The sequence below is a fragment of the Chelonoidis abingdonii genome, chromosome 4 (genome assembly GCF_003597395.2).
Source record: "Chelonoidis abingdonii isolate Lonesome George chromosome 4, CheloAbing_2.0, whole genome shotgun sequence".
Taxonomy (NCBI): domain Eukaryota; kingdom Metazoa; phylum Chordata; order Testudines; family Testudinidae; genus Chelonoidis; species Chelonoidis abingdonii.
The window spans coordinates 47727797-47746657 of NC_133772.1; the positions used below are offsets into that span (position 1 = coordinate 47727797).

General features: G+C 39.7%; 1 protein-coding gene and 1 long non-coding RNA gene across 7 annotated transcripts in view; one reads left to right on the forward strand and one right to left on the reverse strand.

The window, feature by feature from the left end:
* Positions 1-12457: 12457 nt before the first annotated feature.
* On the reverse strand, positions 12458-18602 carry LOC116835938 (uncharacterized). The gene is made up of 3 exons (XR_012655752.1): positions 18515-18602; positions 18315-18422; positions 12458-13843 (listed from the first exon to the last, which is right to left on the reverse strand). It is a non-coding gene; the product is annotated as an uncharacterized LOC116835938 (long non-coding RNA).
* The window catches only part of SOX6 (SRY-box transcription factor 6), a 473353-nt gene continuing 471925 nt past the window's right edge, over positions 17434-18861 (forward strand). The window contains exon 1 of one of the 6 annotated variants that reach the window (XM_075065133.1): positions 17434-18006. The gene's annotated coding sequence lies outside the window, so the exon portion shown is untranslated. Of the gene's footprint in view, positions 18007-18494; positions 18689-18861 lie in introns of those variants that run through there. The other 5 variants (XM_075065127.1, XM_032799217.2, XM_075065140.1 and 2 more) reach the window with 5 other exon arrangements.

The window sequence follows — 18861 nt, forward strand, 5'->3', positions numbered from 1 at the left end:
CAGAGGAATAGGCAAACTTTGTGTTTTAAAAATGGCTTTAATAATGTATGACACTTGAAGACAATATGTAATTGTATATAATTTGTTAACTAAGAATTTGAACTTCTAAAGGAGCAGGAAATATGTCTGCAATGAATTTGAAAGTGATTTCCATAGGTGTACAGTGACAGATGTTTAAGTCTAGTATTTTGGGGTGTGCCTTGAAAATGAATCTGCAGTGGAATATATTTTGAAGTAAGCTTATTACAAGTACTCTGCAGGCAGCCCAATTTCTTTTGTAGCATTACTACCACTTGACTTGTACTTCTTGATGAGTCTTTCATGAAGTAGAATTTTGATTTTGGTTTTTCCTCCCAGTACAAGCTTTGGTGTTTGTTGTCTCTGTTGAGGCAGAGTTAAAGTATTGGTAGGGATCTGAGTGTGACTTTGACTTGTTGTGGAAGAGAAACCTTCATTTTGAATTTCCTAGGTTTCTAATTTTTGTCTTGACTATTCACCTAAGGTAACCTACTCTCACAACATTGATATGTACCCGCAACCTTAATTTCACCTCAACTTTGTTATAAGAATTGCTGCGTAAAAACAAAACAAACAGCTCCCCATCCCCCGAAGTTCCACTGGAGAAGAGCCTTGTTCCTTTAGAAGTTCACAAGAAGGGCATCCCAATCCACCAGCTTTTCAAATATCAGAGGGTTGGGGGAAATTATCCACCCTAGCTCTGCTGCCAGGGAAGTGTCCTGCCAACCACTATCCAGCGGAGAGGGATTCTGATGCTGCAGACATCCTAAGATCCATGCAAAATGAGTCCACCTCCTAGGAACCAGAGAATGAGGGCTTTCCTTATGCATAATTTGGGATATGCATTAAAATGCAGCTTCCCTCATATAACTGTCTTATGCCCTTAGAACTGGGGTTTCCAAAGGCCCTTGGTGAAGGCCAGGAACATAACTGATAGGGACTTAGAGGTCTGCAGAACTATGGGGAGAATCATCACTCCCCTCTACTGTTTTCCAGCAGGGGTCCCCTGCACACCTCACCTCACCTCATCCTTCTCCCTGAGGAGATGGTCCTGGAAATGAAGACTCCTCCCTTCATCTCCCTGTGAGCCTTAAAAGGGTCTTTAGCACCTTGACAGCCTCCAACTCCAGTGAGCCTTTAGAGGCTCATGGCCCAGCTGCTTTCCCCTCTGAGCCACAGAAGGTTCTTTAGAATTGTCCCAAATCAAGATAATGCCATGGGCCCTAAGTGAAGGATGTCAGGCTGATATGAAGTAATTCATCAATACAGTATGTGACCTGCTTATTAGGGCAGTTACTGTATGGGTATATTGGGTTTATTGGAATGTTTAATGTATACATATGTTGGTTTAGGTTAATAGCAGGGCAGTTAGGAAGCAAGCAAGAAAGCAACACAATGGATCTAGATAAGCAACCTCCCAATAAACATGTTGGGGGGTCATTTAGGAAACAATGCCTGAGCTATTAAGTGCAAAGATGATACTTCCAGGCTGCAGCTAAAGTAACACAGATGTTTTGCCAGGGCTGGGAATGAACAGATGAAAAGGACTGTAACAGTTAAAAACTCTTCCTCTGCCCAGAGTGGGGAGGCAGATGTCAAGGAGCTGTTTGCAGAAAACAGACTAACATATATTCCTGCTTGGGGGTCTGAAGCAGTTAGGCCTTCCTAAGCATCTGGGGGATGGTGAACTTTAAGAAGAGAGATGTACTCGTAGCCCTTTTCATTGGTTCTGGAACTAGAGGTGCTGGGGGTGCTCCCGCACCCCCTGGCTGAAGTGGATTCCATTATACACAGGATTTACAGTTTGGTTCGGTGGCTCTGAGCATCCTCATTATAAAAATTGTTCCAGTACCTCTGGACCTTTTATTGTTTTAAAATCCCTTTTCTCTTATGCTTTGGTGTATTCCAGCTGTTAAGATTGTACAATACTTTGCCTGAGAAGGCCCTCAGATCACCTGTATTGACCACTGGCTACAGTCTCTTGAAGGGAAGATTTGCAGGTGCTGAACCTTGTTGGGCCTGCTGATAAGCACAGTTGAATCACAGGGTGCTGTAACCTGGGACTGGTCTAAGAGTAGGAGAATTGCAGGATTCCATCCTGACTGAGGTGAAGGCATGGGGCCTAGCCACCTGAAGCTATGCACTGAGAGAGACCAGAAAGGGGTCAAAGGTGCAGCTAGCCCTGTAACCATGACTCTTTAGCCAGGGTCTCCCCCTCTTCCCCAACTTTCTTTAGAAGGCTTTTCAGAGACCACCACTTCCAGGTTTAATAGGCTCCTAACCTCACCACACACCCAGCACCACCTATAGATTCATCTGCCATTCCTTGTCCTGTGAGCTAAAATAGGATTATGAGGAGCATGGAGACATAAATCTTGCTGGGAGTTCTCCCCTCTTGCAAGACCTAAGAAGGTCCATGGAAAGGGGAGGAATGCCCCTCTAAGCTCCACCCCACAAGAAAGGTGCCAGAGAGACATCATAGCGAGGGGGCATTCCTTTACATATTGCCTACCTGGATGTATGCAGGAAATCTCGAGAGGGTAGAATCCATTCTCCTCCAGCACTGCCAGGCTACCTCCTGCTGTGCTCTGGCCTGTTCTGTGGCATTCCCCATGAGCTAAACATTAGGAGAATTACTATGGCACATCTGCCCAGGTGATCTATGTTTAACTCTCAGGGAATGCCACAGAATTGGCCAGAGCATAGCAGGAGGCGTACTGGGGAAACCAGTATATTTGTCAACTAGATTTAATCAATTAAACTTTACTTTTGTAATCTGAGCTAGGGCAGTCCAGTAAACTAAGTTTCTTTTGTCTACAAATTGCCAAAATTTAAAGAACTTTTAAACTCTGAAAACCTTTGTTTCCAGAGTCATAATCCAGGAACCATTTGGCTCTGAAGAAAGTATCCAAACCACCTACATAAAGCCTCATTTTGCTTTTGACCTCTTTGCTGTCTCAACTTCAAGCCCCCACGTAGACTCTGTGACTCCTGATCCCTACTTTTGGCCCCTTTAGTGTTATTCCTTAATACCCATTGGTGCTGCAACCCACTGCTCTCATTCAGCTGCAAATAGTTTCCTCTTTCATGTGCTAAAATATTAGTATTATCCTGTAGCACTCCTTGTCTTGACCTTTGGAAATGTTTTCCCATGTTATGTCATAGATTGTTCTACAGTGTTTTCAAAGGAGGTGCAGAGATGTGTGGGGTGAGCAAGGGAAGAGTGGAAATTGTCAGTTGAATTGGTGTTGCTAAGAAACATTTCCAACATTTTTAAATAAACAGTCTTTTTAGATGAAATACCTCAACTAAAGGGCTTCAGTTAGAAATGGGATCTCTTTACCGCTAGTCTGCGCTCCAGATCAACATTTCCTAAATGATGCCTTTTATCTGTCCCAGTATAAAGGTCAGATTTGTCATCTATATTGCAGAAGCATATAAATGTATGTATATGCACGTATATGTGTGTGTATATATATGAATGAGAGGGGGAGGTTAGGAAAACAATAGAGTTGTGAGAAGAGTGTTTTTTTAAATTGTTCTTTTAAAATTATTTATCATATATACTTATTCGTAAGCTGAATATTTTTGGTAAAAAAGTGATGCATCAAAAAGCGGGGGTCGGCTTATAAGTGGGTCTACACCAAAACTTGATGATTTTAAACTCTATGGAATCATTGAATTGAATATCTAATACATTGTTGTTTTGCTTACCTGGAGCGTCTGCAAGCATGGAGCGCGTCGGCTCCCTGTGGGCGCAGTTCACCATTCCCAACCAATGAGAGCTGTGGGAAGTGGCTCACTCTTTCCCATTGGCTGGGAACGGTGAACCACGGACACTGGGAGCTGAGGGGCTCCGTGCTTGTGAATGCTCCAGGTAAACAAAACGTCCAGGCCCGCTAGCAGCTTACCCTAATGGGCCAGGAGCCAAAGTTTGCCACCCCCTGAAATATAAAGTATACAGTGTCCCACAGTGTGCATGTTTCTTTACATATCAAATAAAGAGATGGAGGCAGATCCTCAGCTGGTGTAAATTATCATTGCTCCACTGACTTTGATGGAGGTATGACAATTGACAATAGCTGAGGATCTGCTCCATACTCCCTCTTCTGACGAGTTTACACACTAATTTTAGAAGTAAGGCAGAGTGAGCAACAAACAGTAAAAGACAGGAGGTGAGACTGAACAAGAATTACAGTAGTAACCCAAGTATGAGTTTACTCAGTTATGAAGAATGCACATTTTCATCCCCATAATGAAGAAAATTATAGGACCATCAACTTGATTTTCCTATTTAATAAACCTCAGTTGTTTCATCTGCTTTCCTGATTCTACCATTCTTACTCAGGCAAAACTCACTCCTTTAAAATAAATTAGAGTTTTGCCTGCATAGGGAGTGTAGGATCAAAAGAAAAATTCAAAAAGCCCCAAAGAAAATTTCAGTAAATATGTGAGTAACATATAATTGCTGATCTTTTTACATACAATAAAGCAATGCCAGAAATGTAATTGTTTTGGTAATGTGCTGGGTCCTCCACACAGAACTTCTAACTTTGTCCATTACATTTATGGAAACCCTCATTAAGTTTTTGGAGTGGAGTTTGCAAATAATAACATGAAGCCCTAGTTTGCTATCAATACTAGCACAGCCCAGGTTTTCTTCTGTAATTCCATATTCCAGAATCCGTTGACAATATTCAAGAATCCCTTATTCTTTATATACCAGAGCACCACATCTGTAGTATGCAATAATTAGCTGGGATATTTTTTAAAAGCTGTTTGCCTATGGTCAGAGTAGTTGTTTACACTCAAGTTAAATAAATGTGATAATTTCACATTTTTAAAGTATAAATTAGATAATATAATTTGTAAGTTCTCACTGAAAATCACAAATTCCACATTCCCCAATATTATATATTCAATAAAGCTCTAACATGACAGTTTTCTCTGCAACCATAAGAAGTACTTATCTTTCTGATCGGAAGATAACTGGGGAAAAAGCAATGTTGAGTCAGGAATACTTTCTTTTTGTTCATACTATTGTGCTTTTTAGTTCTAACAACCACTGCCATGCACTGTTTTGCTCTTGAATGTGAACATCTCCTATTTTAACTTATTTTTTAACGAGGCTGTCCACTTTGGGCATAAATTCCTATTGCATATATGAGATAGCTAATTGAAAGGGCATGTAAAATATGAATATACAGAACTGAAACCTCACAGTCAGACATTTCAGATCATAGCTGAAAACACTTGTAGCTCTATGTTATTAAAATATCATATTAAAATAACAGCAAAGTAGCAAATGAGACTGGGGCAAAATCCTGCCCCCTTCTGTGGAGCTATGGAGGGTTTTCCTGGGAGCTGAACTGGTGCTATTCTGCTGCTCATGGGACAGGTGCCAGGATTCTGTGAGCCGGACAGGGGTCTACACATCTCTTTTGGCATGCAACCGAGCTTTGTGGGGCTGTGCTGTGTTCCAGTGCAGTAGTATTTTGGATTGGAGTGAGCCGCTGAGCTGCAGTGGGTTGATTATTTCCCCACATAGTGTTTGGGCACAGTACTAGTGCAGGCTGTTGCAGCCTGGAGGGATTGGTTTCTTTCTCTTGCCCGTATTTCCTATGCCAATCATACCTATTGGAGGGGGATTTGCCTCATGGCATTTTGGAAATAGATACAAAATATTGCTCAATACCTTCTTGCTATTGTATACATAAATAATTCAGTTTGGGAGAATGTGGGCCTATATTAAGTATAATTATTGCTTCCTTGGGCCCCAATCCTGCAAACATTTACACACATGCTCACCTTTACCCATGAGTAGTCCAAGTATGTATGTTTGCAGGACTGGGGCTTTAATTTACTCTGTATATTGTTATACAGAGTTACAGTAGCAGCATAAATTTCTTCTAGGAAAGCTACCCTATGTGTACGGATATAAAGTAGTTCAAGAGTCCATTGAGAAAAATAAATCTGGTCAGGTAATATGAACTGAATATTTCCATAATTTACTGGAATACAATCATGCACAACTGGATAAATAAAAGAAACAATGTGGGCATTAACTGAAATTAGAATGTATTCAGTGTCTGAGATAAAAATCAAATTATTCAGGTACTGGTAGCACACAGGTGATAAATGAAGGTCTTTTATGATTATGATTAAATCTTAGGAATTATTTTGAGAAAATACATATGTAAAACCTTTTTTACAAATGTGTTTAAATATCACTAGTCAATGATTTTTTTTAAATGTTCAATTTACTATATGTCCTCTTACCTGTACTAGAAAACATTTATAATATATATAATACTTGTGTAATTCCTTCTAGATAAAGGTTTCAAAGAGCTTCACAAACCTTGGGCCTGATCCTGCAATCACTTAAGCATGTGAGTAACTTTACACATATAAATAGTCCCATTAATTTAGGCCCTGGTCCTGTAAAAACCTACACATCTGCTTAATGTTTGGCACAGTGAGAAGTCCCCTGAAAGTCAGCGGGACTCCTTAGACTGTGTAAATGTAAGCATGTGCACAAGTCTTTGCAAGATTGGGACCCTAAATGCAAGTCCTTTTTATGCATAAGGATTGCTTGATCATGATGTAAGGAATCTAATTAAGTATCCTGACATCCCTACAAGATCGGTAAAATAGGCTAATCTCCATTTTATGGATAAGACTGAGAACCCAGAAGGTGTAGGTCTGACTTTTCAGACATATTTTTGCATGCACCCAATTTAAGTACATAAATCACAATAAATGCACCTAAGCTGGGGTCAAAAAACATTTGAAAATTTTGACCAAAGTTACTTGGTCAAAATCACTCTCTCTGTCTGTAGCAGAACCAGGAGTAGAATGCACATCTGCAGACTCTCAACCCTAGGCAAGGCTTTCTCTCAAATTCATGTTAAATAAATTGCCATTTTTCAAAATGACACTGGGTAAATAAAACTGTTGCAGTTTTGTCGTATTTTATGATATTCACTAGATTATCATACATAGTGAAGGTGTAGATTTGGATGTGGACCTCTTTTGTGTAGACAGCTAGCACCTGGGTTACAGAGACAAACAGTTTCACACCAAAAAGGAAAACTTGGAACCGTAGATTGTTTAATGCACAGATCTTGTGCTGTAGTTGCAGTGTTAAGAAGTCCTTGTTGTTATGAATGTGCATTATGAGTATATTGTACACAGTCCTGGTATGCAAATGTGTAGCATTCAGAGAAGTGAAATAATTCTGTGTTATTATTATCTTTGTAAATTACATCTTCAGTGTTTTTTGAGGACTTTGTGACGGCAGTTTTCTATAGTCTCACACAGCACAAAGTGTTTCTTTCATTATTAACAATAACTGAGCCAATGAAAATGCTTTTTAAATATACACCAGGCAAGCAGTTATCCAGCTCTTCCTTCTTACCATCCACAAACCATCTTTTAGCATCTTATAAACCAGCATATAAAATAGATTTGTAAACATCTGCTTTTCATTGTTAATTGTCAGGGAAAACTAGAGATTTAAATGCATCTTTTGTAGCACTCCTTAATCTTATCAAGAAGAATAGTTCTAGCTATTTCTTCTTTCTATACTGCAGACAGATACTTCAGTCTTTCTCTCTTTTTTTAAATAACATTGTTAGTTTTCATTTACTTGAAGATAACTTATTTAAAGCCTCAAACAATTTCAGAGGTCTTGGATATAAAAAGCTGTATGACAACTCATTAAATATATCAAATTCTTTTATATTTCCTGATCACCATTAAAATATGTTAGTGAGAAAAATATATTGGATTTCTTATTTAAGTGCTGCTCAGTATTTTCCTCCATAGCCTCACTATTGAATTGGATATTTTTATGAAACATGTAATAAGAGAAATCCGAGTAAATGTTGTTGCTCCATAACATAGCAAAAGACAGATAAATCGAGAGCTAAATCTTCTTACATTATTATTTTTAAAGAACATTGTCTTTATTTTGGTAAACTTTTCTGTTCTAATAATCAAGTCAGTAATGCCAATTGAGTGTGTCTGGCAATGATTTACTTAAGGTAGCATTCATAACACACAGTAGCTGCATTATAGAGGAAAAATAAATCTATTCATGTTACATTTCCTACCTTGAAAAAAATATTGAATTGCAGATCCAGAGCCATGACACAATGTTAAACTTTTTTTTCCCCCTTATACATACAGAAAGAGTATTCATGGTTTAAAAATTATTGTATAATACTTCACATTCCCTAAACTGGAATTGATCATACAGTTTTTAAATATGAACAGATCTGGTTCACTGAGCACTGATAATTTTTCAGTAAGTAAATGTTCTCTCAGCTTTCTTTGAAATAAAATTCTACTCAATTGCATACTGAGTTGTAATTTTAACAATGAGTTCCTATTATGTTTCTTATTCCTTGCTCTTCAGTCTACTTTTGGAACTTGTTTTATAGAACTGATGTAGACATAGACGTTATCATCACTGCATGGAAAATTAATTTAAATGAAATATTGTTGCTGTTTCTATGACAACCATATCATGATGCTGATGCTCTCAAACATTTATAAACTACAATTTCAAGTATGCTAATACCAGTGAACAGGGTTGACATTTATTTACTTAATGCTCAATTTAAAACTATGCTTCCTCTACTTTATCAAAAGGCAAATTACAAGAGAATATACTTTAGCAGTTTGCAACTGAATTCTTATTTTTATGTAAACATTTTTTGTTTTAACCCTGCTACATATTATAGTCAAAAACATTATTCCATCAAAATAAGGAGAAACTATGTACTAGCTTTTAAAAAAACCTTTCAGTGTAATATCCCAAAACAACTATCACAATTTACTATATGCAACATTGCTCTATTTTGGAGTAAATAAAGCACATTTAGTTTTATCTGTGCAGTCATAGGTCCCAGTCCTGCAAATACTTGTGCATGTGAGTAGCTTTGCTTCACTGGGGGAAGGCTCATGTAGGTTAAGTTACTTGTATAAATGTCTGCAGAATCTGGCCCATAATGACAGAATAATAAACAAGCCTTTAAAAAGATGTCTACATTAAATCCTTTATTCTATTATTTAAATATTAAGAAGTTAACTTTTTCTAAATTGCATGATTTTTGCATATTAAATACACATCTTCAGTATGATCATGTGGTTGTATTAATCTGGAGCCTGTTTGGATGTCACTTGAGTAGAAAGGGCTTGACTATGCACTCTGCTATTCAAGCAATATTCACACTGAAGTCAGTGAATGTTTTACTTAAATCAGAAGTGTAGTACCAATTTAAGATCACTTGTTTCAAGTTAGTTTATAGCTATAGATTGTAAAGATTTACACAGAAGTTTTGCTGTCATAACACAATTTTATGGATTCTAACTTGCACTGGTAATAAACGAAGTGTGCTTTATATTTCTACAGCATATTACTTGTGCATGTCACTTGCCAATCATTGACACAGGTAAGAAATAAAACACTATGAGCCAAATCCTGCAGTGCTTACTCTCAGCAAAAGTCCTAAAGCAGTCAACATGAGGTTGAATTGAGTAAGGACTGCAGGATCAGGCCCTGACTTGGTACTAGCCAATAAGAAAAGTTATCAATCTTTGAATGTTAAAATAGATTGAATACTTTCAGCAGTTTCTACCTAATGTTTAGAAAACTATTTACACAATTTAGCCACTTATCAATAGATAGACCCAATTTTATTTGCCTCAAAAAGTTCCAGAAACAGACTGTGGTAAAAAATAAAAAATAAAATAATGTTCTTAGAAGTGAAAAAGGAAAGGTAACAGCCTTGCAATATTCACTTACAAATCTCATACAAAACTCATCTGCTTAGTAAAACTTAATGTCTTGTTTTTGTTCCCCACTGCATGATCTTTTTTGTATATCTAGTCAACTACTTCAATATTTCTAACCCTGCTAATAAAAAATACCCTTCCTAAGTACACAGAGCCTGCACCATCAGTTCTTAACTCAGGCTAAACTCCCACTGAAATAATTGACAATGACATGGGCCTAACAGGATCAGGCCCATACTGAAGCAAATCCACGAGTGCATCTTGAAATCAATGTAATATGTAAGTGCAAGGTGTTGTTATGAATAGTATGGGATACAGAACCATTGTCCTATACCTGACAATCACGTTTCCTCCTATCATTTGTCATACATATGGGACTTAGTGGCAGTGCCTGTATTTACAATGTGGGCATGCCCTCAATTCAAAGATAGCTGTGTGTATTTGTTCTTTCCTTTGAGCTTCTTTCTCTCTTTATATAAGCAATTATTCATGCTTTTGTGATTATAGCAGTCTCTTTAAAACATGCTTTGTTCTCTTTTGATGCACAAAACAAACAAACACCAATGGGGTGAAGCATAGGTGTATCTTATAGACAGTATATAAGTGCTCTACTACGTGCTTCATATTGCATCCTAATGTGCAACATTAGATTAGGGCATTGCCACTAAGAAATAAGGAACTCTGTGAACTGATAAACACTTGGAATTTTCATAGTGGATCAGAATAGTCCTATTTAACACAGGCTTTTTAGTAATTGAAGTTTGGGGAAAAATATTCAGTAACGGTCATGTTTACACCAGGTGATTGACACTTAGCTCACTGGGCTATAATATGAAATATGGGAACAGTGGGTTACTCAGTACCTGCTAAAGGGTGCTTTAATCCTGTCTTCCCTCCCAGCCCTTTCAGTATTGGTGTGTGTTTAAATGAGGTAGTATTTCTTTTTGCCTTTCTTTATTAAATAATATCATTTTAACAAAGTCAACATAAGTACAGAACTATCTTTAAACGTGGGAATATCATATAGTAGAACAGGCCACACAGGTGTATGCTGCAGAAGCATGACAAAATATGGTTTAATGATGGTTGTGAGTCTCTTATACATGGCCTTGAAAGTCTACTGGAATAGAAATGTTAAATATTTTCTCTCAAGGTACATTTTTGTATCTGTTAAGGTATTTCACCCATAGTTTCAGAGGGGTATACAAATGGAAGTTACAAATTAGTTTTTACCAAGAAGAAGGGCTCAGACAAATCTAGTAGCTGAACTAGTCAGAGTGGGAGTATACAGCTTCTTTTTAGCTGATATTTTTGCTTCTTCAGAAATCACATTAGTTAGTCCCTCTGTTTCTGTACCTGCTATGTATCAAGAATTCATTGGTACTGTTGATTCTAATCACTCTAATTAAATGAAGTTTGAATTCTTCTTTCAGTTAGCTGAGTTTCTTACCACCCTTCTCAAGATTCATTTTCAGGAGACTCTATTGCACTAGTCCAGACTGCAGTGAAAAGTTTGATGACTGTACATTTGCCAGGGAAGTTACTGTTCTTCCAGTTGAGAGTGACTCGATATCACGAATGCTTTGCTGTGGTTTAGAAAGGACATCAGACCCCAAAAGGAGACCACCAGCTACGGTAGGTCTCAGCTTCTAAAAGTCACCGTGTATTTTTTTTCTTCATCTGGATGTAAACTTAGTAAAAGCAGGGCTGGCAGTTTACACGACGCCATAACGTATTTCCATAGCTTCCAGGTAGAACAAGACCTGTTCCATGACCTTGTTTTGTTGTGATAACTTTCTTATGTCTGGCCAGTGAAAATAGGCAAATCCAATGTGGTAATTATTGCCCTCGACCTAAGCCAAGCCTGGACCCTAGGAAGTGTTTATAGGTCACAGCAACATGTTTCCATAATTCCTCTTTCATTCAAACCATTCAGCAAAGATTATAAACCACACTCAGCCCCGCCTCCAAATCGAGAGACAAATTAAAAGGCAAAACACTCCAGGGAAACCTGGGCAGTGCACTTGCCCTGAGTTTGCCTAGAGTCTGGGGAGACTGGTGGGGCAGTCAGTCAGAGATGCTCTGAGGCAGGTGCTCTGAGGATGTGAAGGGAAACTTCCTTGAGTGAGTGGCGCTGTATAACCCCCGCCCCATCCCCCAGGTTGCTTTGTAAAGATGGGTAAAGAGATGTTCTGCCTATCAGGCGCTGGTTTCTACCATGGAAACCACCGTTGGTGTGGTCCACAGTACAAAAGGTGCAGAAGCGAAGCAGGATTTGGGAGCAGATGGTTGGGAAGCGAAGTCGTGGATGCGTTTCCAGTACTTCTGTCCCCACTTCACCTCCTCAATTTATATAAATCCCTCTGCATGTGTTTTCCCGAGCCCATCACTGTGGCTGAAAGTGAGGGAAGATCCTGCTTGATCCTCCCCTTATCCCAAATTCATTCGCAGAGCCGTTAGAACTGGGGTTGCCAAGACGAGATTCTTCGCTGACTTTCCCGATGCTACTGATAGTGTTTGTTTTGCTTTGCAAAGTGCTAATCCGAAAGCTCCTTGGCAGGCTTTTGCCTTGCCTGCCTTATTTGCGCTGACCTCAGGGTGGCGTTTTAAGCACATAAACAAAGCCCAGGCCAGCCGAGAGACTGGCAAGTGTGGTCACCTTTATTGGAGTAACAGTTCCATTAATGTTTTGGATAAATCAAACCTGCCTATTAAAAACGGTATAAAGTATAAAAGCTGCAAGTCTTACGTATAAATGGACAGCATTTTAATGCCGCCGACCCTGGGCACTTCTGAAAGTTCAGAACGAGGGGCGAGGTCCGTCCATCAATCTTAATCTCACCTGTTTTGACGTGAGTAGTTTACAAAGAACTTGTCAAGCAACAGATCAGGATTTTAAACTCTAACTAGATGTTAGCAGTAACGACAGGAAGGAGAAACATTCCTAAATTGCTGTCCTGTTTACACTGGAACGTGTCTCTGGACCTGAATTGCATGGAGAGAATAAACACAATATAGAGTCATCTTACCTCCGAGACGAAAGGGCAAGTTTAGAGGAGAGTTAAGGGAACAAATGTAGTTATCCTCCATCCCATCCTAGGTCGGTCTGTCGCAGGGCTTTCTTACCAGCACTGCCTTCTTCTGACTAACTTGGATCCGATCTCGAGCGTGTTTTCCCTCCCTCCCTCCCTGTCAGACATTCCCTAAACTCAGCCCAGGACAAATCCAGAAGTCAGTCACAGCGTTTCTAGTCAATCGCTGTTGGTGCAAATCCCTTACAGCTGGTTTTAGCCCGAGCTTGGAACAAATTGCCGATCACAATGACTTTTTGTAAGCTTTTCTTTGAGCTCTAGACGCAGGTAAGGCTGCTGCCATTCACTGCAAATGATCCATGTTGCATTTGTGGAGCGCAGCAGCAGCCGGTGAAAATGGGAGTGTGATCCGCTGTTCACTAGGGGGGAATGGACCTGGAGGGGATCCACGGCAGCACTTTACTCCATTGCATTGTATTCTCACTGATCACTCTCTCTGCTTTTGTGACCCTCACTCCAAGCATTTTCAAACCCATCCGGAATAAGTTCAGATCCTCCCCCTTAGTTTACATTGGAGATGTCAAAGGATTAAGTAAATGCAACTTTATTTGACCGTGGAGTTTACAGACCCTGGGATCCCTCCGCTCTTTGGCCTGATTCTCATTCCATAGCGGTAATTACCCTTCGTTTCTTTAAGTGCAATAGATTTATTGCCTTAGAGACTATGCACAGTTTGATTGAATTATTCATTTTTTTCTTTTGGTGTAGACTGCATCTGGGGACTCTGATGTGACGTGTAGATTTTTTTCCCCAGGAACAAAGGGAATGTGGAAATGAAAGAGAGAGGGAGAAAGAGGCTGGCAGATGTGATGAGATGCGGTGAAGGTGTATCCAGCTTGGCACTCCCACTCCTCTCCTCTCCTCTCATTGCAGCCCTGGGTGACTCTCAGGCTAACACAAACAGCTTTTCTTCCGCAGCCTGCCCTCTGTCACTGTAAGTACAACAGCCTTCTCTTATCAGCATGCAAATTCCAGCCACTCACTACCTTAGCCTAGTGTTTGCACTTTAGATTTACAGAGGAGACCTTTAAAATGAACTTTCCGAGACAGGAAGGGGTTTCATGTCAAACTTGCTTGTATTTTCTTTGTAAAAGTTTATGTGGTTTGCCGGTTTAGGGGGGTTGTTGTTCCTGCGGCTTCTTTGCTTGTCTGTCAGGATGATGCACAGTTTCAAATGAAATTAAAATGTTCCTTTGATCTGCTTCCGCCAAAAGGACAATACATTGTTAGTAAATGACGCCTTAAGAAACTCAAGAGTTTTGTTTTCAATTGGGCCCTTGCTAAAATGTAATTTGTTCCCCCCCTCCCGTTTTTTTTTTTTTAAGAATATCACCAAGGGTGCTGTTAAATCATCTGATGGGTTTGCCTATAGAGAAACATGTAGTCATTTTGGTACCAGTTTAACAAAACTTTTCTCCCTGTCGGATAAGTTTTTAACTCCTTTTCCTTTACCTCTTTCTCACGCAAGTTTGAACTCTTTGAATCCTTTTTTTTTTTTTTTACAACCTATAAAAAGTCGTCCTTGTCGGAGTGTGTCACCAGTGAATTTATAAGCATGCTACTAATTGTCCTGCATTAATAAGAGGGCTTTTATTGCTTGGTAAATGACTTCTAATGTAGAATTGCTTGTCCTTTGTATACAAACTTTAGACTATACCAAAAACTCTATAAGTCCTAGGTTTGCTCATCTTCTCTAGGAGGTGGCACAACAACCCAGAGACACGGGTTGCTTTGTATGTTGGACACTGTTTTCCATGCCTGTATTAGATGAGTGGCACAGCACAAAATGCAGTGACAGCTGTGAACAGGTAAGTGCTCTAACGTAGCTGAGTGCCTCTAATTCCTTCACTCTAGAAGCGAGAAAGGAGGCACAGCACGAGATGTTCAGCATCCTTCTTCAACATCTGGCTGCGCTGCTGTGGCTAGCCTTTAGCAGTGAGAGGCAACCAAAGTAATTCAACGAGCGGTAAACTTTTATTAATACTAAAAATAAAGGATGTTTTCTCTCTTCCGCTGCATATCTAAATATCATATGATCACTTATTCAGCATTCAGAGAGATAAATACACAATTGTTATCCGCAGAGCACCCCCCCATATTTACATGCAATGCACAATGAGACCTTTTTAATGCGGTCCATCTTTTACCTCTGTGTATATTTATACCTGTAGCTTAATTTAAAGGAAGCAACAAGCTTTACTGCCCAAGTTACTTATTTGAACGCAACCCATCTGTGCTGTGCATTTCTGCCCCGACTTCATTTCATTCTTTGCACGATAGTTTCGGTGGAGCAGAGATGCTCTTCAGATTAAGGGCTAGCTGGGCTTTGAAACTTCTTAAATTCCACTGCCTTTGTAATTGTTTGATGTTCATTAGCACCTAGCACTTGATAGTTTCAGTTGTTCGAAAGAGATGATATAACTGCTGTTTAAAAAAGAGGAAAAACTTTCAGCAGCAAATTGATGGGACAGTAGATACGCATCAGAATCTTTTCTTTGTACATTGAGTAGATCTTTATTCTTACAAATCTCAATTTCTTGTCCCAATAGGTTACAAATTATGCAAAAAGTCAAGGTGTCTTCATTTGTGAAATATTTCAATGTATCACTATAAAGTCATTACTGTCAAATCCCGGGCATTATAATTAGTTTTAAACAAATCTCTACAGTACCTAGAAAGAAGAGTTATTTCTTGTTTCTAAATTTGTGTACAAGGCACCAAAGGCAGGTGAATGGTTTGAAGTTGCTGAAACCAGGTGAATGTACAGTCACTTAAGCATCTTATAAACTGCAGTCCCTCTGCCTGACTGTAGATTTTAGCACTTTTATTTAAATGAAAAGAATACATGAAAATGAGACTTAATGTAGCCAGTCAGCTAAGTTAAGGATAAAGTATTACGAGAGTCTCTTGATAAATTAAGTTCTGTCTGGAGGTGATCTGCTTACAAAATGATATGTTGATTCCCTTTATTTTGTGGAATTGCCTCAAATATTTTTTTAAATTCTTGTTATTCCTACAGGTTCTTACTTTAAACTAATTTCTCCAGGTCTTGATTAGAAGGGAAATAGCATAAAACACTGGAATAGCAAGGAAGAGAATGCAACATTTATGTCTCTTAATAGAGTTTTAATTTGTAAAACTTGTAAAGAAAAGAAAATAGAACCAGGTCTAATCAATCCTATGTCATCACGCTGATTTTCAGCATGTTCCTGGAGAGCAAGGTTTATTTGCAGTAGATCTGACTGTACTTCTATTTCTAACCTACTCCGTAAATTTGGGTTTGTGTGTGTCAGAGAGCGTGCAAATTCAGCCTTTTTGCTCGTCTTTCTGGCCTCTAGAACCTATGAAGCCATTTAAAATTAAAAAGTTTCTCTGTTACTAACAGTTCCAGCCGCCTTCTGGAAAATGGGGAAAGGGTTGCCAAAAATATAAAGAAGAATCAACAACTTTTTTCTCTCTCTCTCTCCCTCTTTCCAGGAGGCTGTTTTCCGCACTCCCAGGCTTACAGTAGTTTAGCTAAGGTGTGCATCATATCAACAGGGAGAGACGCTAGTTTTACAATTTGGTTTGCCCACCTGATCCTCGGGCCCCCGACAGTTTGTAAAACCTCTTTCACGTTTGCCTTTTGGAATTCAAAAGGAAACCTTGAGACCTTCTTTCTGATTGTTGCAACACTCCAAGCCACTGGTTGATTTACTCTTGGTCCACTTAGGGTTGTTTCTGCATCCCCCCTAGATTTGCTTTTTCATTAACACTTATAAGTAAGCGCTAGTTCCTAAATCACTGTTCACTTCCTGTCTGTAGCCTCTTTGTAGCTGTACATTTTTTTGCCGCAGATAAAGCTCTCGTCATCACAGGCAGAGCCAAACTTCAATCTGAATTTGTTGTTCTGTATCAGATATTTCCTCCCAGATTGTACCTCTCCTTTTGTTTTAATTATGTGCATCTTCTTTATCTTTTAGTTGAATGCATCACTATATACTTTGCACTCCCCGCTTTTCCTTGTGTCTCTTTCCTTCCCTCCCCCAGCCGTGGTTTTGTCTAGCGTATATCTGGATTCCTATCTCTAGTGTAATTTATACATTTCATCTGGTTTTACCCAGATTTAGCTTTGGGAGAGGGCTCCTACCCACTTACCAACTGGCAATAAGCGTTTTTGTTTTGCTTGCTGCTTTTACTTGTATTTGATGTCTCTTACTCTTGACCAGTCCATCCCTTGCCCTCCAGATGTTTCTCCTTGTCTTCTTGAACACTGGTCCTTTCTGACTTTTGTGTGCGCCCTCTTAAACACATCCTTTAAAATACTTGGGGGAGAGGGTGTCAGTGTGTAACACGATTCTTTTCTCCTTTAGTTTATTCTCTTCTTACTCAAGTCTCCCAGGACTCCCCACATCCCCCTCCTGCTTTTCCGGCCCCCCCCCCCCGTAACTTTGTTACCTTTCCTCACCACTCAGAGCAATCAGTGGTCATTAGGAGAGAGAGGTTTAAGGTTTCATTTGTCTAATAGCAATGTGAGTGGTGATAGCTTCTCGGGGATGCGGCTCGCAGCCTGGGGTGATTTCACTTTCTGTTTTGTGCTCACTTTCTCTTCGGTTGTTGCGTTTCCCTCACTCGCTCGCTCCTTCTCACTGTGTTGTCTCATCTTGCCTCTGCTGTCTGGGAGGGGGAGCCCTGCCTCCTCTTGCCTTCCTCAGATCAATGCCCTGGCCACTCACTTTCTGATGTTGCACGACGGGAAATGCTTTGAATACTTACGACATGGCCGCTCACATTGATTGCCAAGATTGACAGCAGTAACCATCGCCTTCACTTGTTTCAGGAGGAAAAAAATTAATAATAATGAACCTGATTGTAACCAAATCTCCAGGCAACCCATCAGCAAACTTCTAACGATCCGGATCCTGCACAGCCATGGCCCGGAGAAACACCAGCAGACTTTAGTGCATTTATTTTTATTTTATTTGCTGAATTACTCCCCGTTTATTTCTCTCCTTTCTACACCCTCTTGCCCTTTTTTTAATGAAAATTACTGAAGCGCATAAAAAAAGGGGGGGCGACTCTCCCAATGCTTTGTGTCACACCGGATTCCGAGGAGGTAACCAGGGGGAAAAAGCCCTATTGTGTTGTATACCTGTTGTTTACTATGGTGTGTAGTGCAGCCTTGCTCGGTGGTGGTGGTGGTGTTTTAATGGGGTTTCGCTGGATTTATGTCGCTTTGCTGGAGAGAATCAGGGTTCCCCTGCGCTGTCTTTAATGGATTGTTAGTTGCAATTGTCTAAAGCAGCAGCGTCCGGAGGTAGATGTGTTGGTTAGTTTTTAACAATCTGAATTAACCCCCCTCCCCGCGCGATTATTTACTTTTATACCACGAGGGTTTTATTTTATTTTAGGAAAAGTACTTACAGTCTCCTCCGTGTGTGAGGTTTCCAGGGCTGTGAAATCTTTCAGGGACCTTAAGGACTCCACTTCCTTGAAATCACAACACTTTCTCATCCTCCCTGAGAGTTGAATCTATTTTAAAATGTAGTGACAGATCAGCGTTGTATTTTAAGATCACCCACGGCAGAGAACACATGGTGCTAGGGAGATAGTTTCTTACGTACAGCAACACAAGAGAGAGAAAGAAACCCGAAATAAATCTTTCAGAGCAGAAAGCTGCTGTCATTACTCCGTAGTGGTCGCGTGGGTTTGTCCTCCGTGGATAGACCCAAAGAAACAGAATGGAAGAGGATGCAAGGACTTTTTATAGCGATTTTAAATTCTCCGTTAAGTTTGAGGTGGGTAATTGCATTGAAGTTTGCCACAAATGTGCTATTCGTGGAGTATATTATACAAAGATATTGGACCAGTGGGGTTGGTAATATTGCGTTTGGCCACAGAGGGGCACTATCCCGAGGATTTGCAGTTTCTGTGGTGGCGTCTTATCTTTCCAGGCAGAAGGCTTGGATAA